Raw genomic sequence first — 4,050 nt, forward strand, 5'->3', positions numbered from 1 at the left:
AACATCTTTACATGTGCTTATTTGTCATCTGTATATCCTCTTCAATTAAATGTCTTTTCATGTCTTCCTTCTAACTTGATTGTTTGTTTCTTACTGTTGAGTCATGAGAGTTATTTATATATTCTAGATACAATCCTTTGTCAAATACGTGGCTTGCAAATATTTCTCCTGGTCTGTAATTTGTCTTTTCATCTACCCTTTTCAGGGGGTTGCTGTCAAATTGAAATTTTTAAATTTTGATTAAGTCCGATTTATTGATTTCTTTTTCTACTATGGATTGTGCTTTTCATATCTAAGTACTTTTCACCTAGCCCTATGTCTGAAAGTGTTTTCCTATGTTTTCTTCTAGAAGTTATATACTTTTAGATTTATGTTTAAATCTATGATCCATTTTTATTTAACTTTTATATAAGGCTTGAGGTTTTGATTGAGCTGTTTTTGTTGTTTGTTTGTTTTTGTTTTATTGTTTTGCCTACAAATGTCCCATTGTTCCAGGGCCATTCGTTGAAAGGATATTTTTCTACCATTTTATTGTTTTGCACATATGTGAAAAATCAGTTGGTTGTATTCTTGTGGGGTTATTTCTGGGTTTCCTATTCTGTTCCATTGATCTATGTGTTTATCTCTCTACCAATACCACACTGTCTTAATTACTTTAGTTACGTAAGTCTTAAAATCTGGTAAAATGATTCCTCCAACTTTATTCTTCTTCTTTTTTTTTTTTAGATTTTATTGGGGAATTGGGGAAGGGGAACATACAAGTTGCTGTCTTTTTTGTTCTTCAGTCTAGTTGTGGAAGACGTCGCTTCACTGGCGCATGTTGGTATTATCATTGCGCTCTTCCCGGGTGAGGCAGATGGCCACCGGCCACTGGAGGGCCACTTATGGCGGCTTTTGGCAGCTCACGCTGGCTGCCAGCCACTCACAATAGCTTACGGGAGCCCACTGCAGCTCCACTGCAGCCTACGCTGTTGCCTGCGACTCATGGCAGCCCAGCTCCAGGTGGAGCTGTTGTTCACCATCTTAGCTGTAGAGGGTGCAGCGTCACTAACCCTCATGCGGGATCTGAACCAGGAACCTGCTGCTCAGAGTTGGCATCCCAAGCCAACTCTTAACCAACGCACCACTCGACTGGCCCTATTCTTCTTTTTCAAACTTGTTTTAGCTATTCTCATTCCTTTGCAGATTTCTTTACAGACAATATGTAGACAGAACAATCTTGTCTATATATACAAAAAAATCTTGCTGGGATTTTGATAGAAATTGTGTTAAGTGTGTCTATTGATCTGAGGAGAATTGACATCTTTGCTAGTTGATTCTTACAATCTATAAACACAACATGTCTCTTCATTTATTTAGATCTTTGGGGTTGTTTTTTTTACAGCATTCTGTAGTTTTCCGCATATAATTTCTGTCCATGTTTTATTAAATATACACCTAAACATTTTATATTTTTGGCATGATTGTGAATGGTATTTTATTTTTAATTTCAGTGTTCATGTGTTCAATGATCGTATGTAAATATACAATTGTGTTTTGTATGCTTATCTTGTATCTTGTGACCTTGCTGAACTTATTTACTAGTACTAGATATTTTTTGTAGATTCCTTGGGATTTTCTATATAAACCATTATGAAATCTACAAATACAGACCTTAATATTTCTTCCTTTCTAATCTGTATGCCCGTTATTTCTGTATTTTGCCTTAATGAATTGGCTAGAACTATTCAGAATTAAAAGGAATAATCTGTTGATCTATTATACACAACTTGGGTGGATCTCAAGAACATAATGCTGAGTGGAAAAAAAGCCAATCTCAAAAGATCACATATGATTCCATTTATACAACAATCTTAAAGTGACAAGATTATAGAGATGGAAAAGAGATTCATGGTTGCCATAGGTTAGGGATAGTAGCAGAGGGTGGGGGCAGAGAGAAGAGTCTGTGCCACTATAACGGGGTAGCAGGAGGGTGATCTCTATGGTGATAGAGCAGCTCTGTATCTTGATCATAACTCTACACTTGCAATACAATGTGGTAGAACTATGCACACACATTGCACCAATATCAGTTTCCTGGTTTGTATATGGTACTGTAGTTATGTAAAATATAACCATTGAGGGTAAACTNGCATCCCAAGCCAGCTCTTAACCACCACGCCACTCGGCCGGCCCTCTCTTTTTTTCTTAATTCATCTTTCCAGAAGTTTTCTGATTTCATTACTTCTGACTTCATTATTTCTGACTTTCTTACTATTCTTCTAGTCTAAGTTTTATTTTTTGTCGTATTATCTGATTTCCAAATACACAAGATTTTTAATTTTAATTTTATTACGTTTGGTTGGAAACATAGAATGTATGATATTAAATACATGGAACTTAGTGAGGTTTTTTCATGCCCTGAAACCTTGCTACATAAAATGTAGTGCACGGACTAGCACTCTTGGCATCACCCAGAGGATTGTTAGAAAAACAGAAACTCAGACCCTGCCCCACCTACTGAATCAGAATCTGCATTTTAACAAGACCTCTACTCAATTCATATACACATTACGAAATTTAAGCAGCACTGGCTTAATACCTGAGCAAACGAAGCCTCTCACTTAAGAATACCTACACTATTCTAAGGTGTTAGTAATGTTTCTTAATCAGAATGCAGGTTCATAGTTATTCATCTTATTCTTTAAACAATATAGATATATTTTATACACCAATTTGAATGTATATTTTGCAGTAGAATGTATGCAAAGAAATTTAACCACATGGGGCATGACCAATGTAAGTATCTTGATCACAGTGATAACAAGATGAACTTTTTTTATGTGGCCAGCATCACACAGGCCCAGGTAACTTCATTATAACTAGCTCAAATTCCTTGTAATTAGCAAATTTCTTTTCCTTTATGGTAAGAATCATCTCACCTTCAGAAAAGTTAAAAAAAAATTGGCAGGTAGAAAGTTGGGAACAGATGTGTTTTGAGACATGGCATTTGCCAGCTCTGAGCGTGAAAGGCTTGTAACCATAGTCTAATTATGACCCACAAAGTTGTTATAGGATGTCAAATATACAGTCATGCTTGTGAAATGAAGGGCAGCAGTAACCTAAAATCAGTGATCTTTCCTTTTATTATTCAGACTATGGTGGAAAAAAATGCTGGCAAAAATTGGGGCTCTGCAGGAAAAACTGCAAAGTTGATGAAGAGATAAAATCATCATGTAAAAATCATCAAGTCTGCTGCGTTCATGCCCATAAAAACCAGGGGCAAGAGACTTTTAAAAAGAAAGTGCCTACGGCTCCTCCCACAGTCTCACATAATTTTAAGCCAAGTGCTATCGATGCTGTTATAACAATACAGTCCACGACGGCCCACCTTCAAACATGAATACAGAAGATGGAAAGTCTGATCCAAGACTGGGAATTCAGATATCTCTCCCAGAAGTTCATCCAAGTTCATGGCTTCCTCTTGGCTGTCACTCACCCCTGTCTTCAGAGCGATGGACCAAGGCATATAGATAAAACATTAAAAATACAATAGTGACACACACCCTCCCTCCATCAACGTGTAATTCTAGATAGAAACGGCTGTGTAAGGAAGCCCCAAAATCCCCAATACTGTCAATGATGAACTCCTCAGTACTTTTCTTGAAATGTCAAATTATTCCCACAAGTTTTAAGCCATGTCTAGTGCCCCTTGTTTGCTGGTGACCCATGCGCAGTCTTAATAACTTACTTAAATATTCCAGCACCAATCTTAGTCTTCCCATTTGTCCTTCTGTCTTCTCAACAAGTGGTTTGGGGTGCTGGAGGCACCCCTTGTGTCAGTCCTACCTCTTGACAGCAGCATAAATTGTCACAATCAGAATTCTAAGTCCTTGCATTTATGAGAGTAGTTTCTAAAACACTAAAAGGTTTCTTTATGACAGCAGACATTTCAGGTGAAAGCATCAAATTTACTACTAATTCTGTCCCTAAAGCCTTATCTCTCACTGTAAGAAACTGTCTGGCCCAAGTCTGAGCTCTGAGGACTCTTTTTTTTTTTTTTTTTTTTTT

The sequence above is a fragment of the Hipposideros armiger genome, unplaced genomic scaffold (genome assembly GCF_001890085.2).
Source record: "Hipposideros armiger isolate ML-2016 unplaced genomic scaffold, ASM189008v1 scaffold_94, whole genome shotgun sequence".
NCBI classification, from domain to species: Eukaryota; Metazoa; Chordata; class Mammalia; order Chiroptera; family Hipposideridae; genus Hipposideros; species Hipposideros armiger.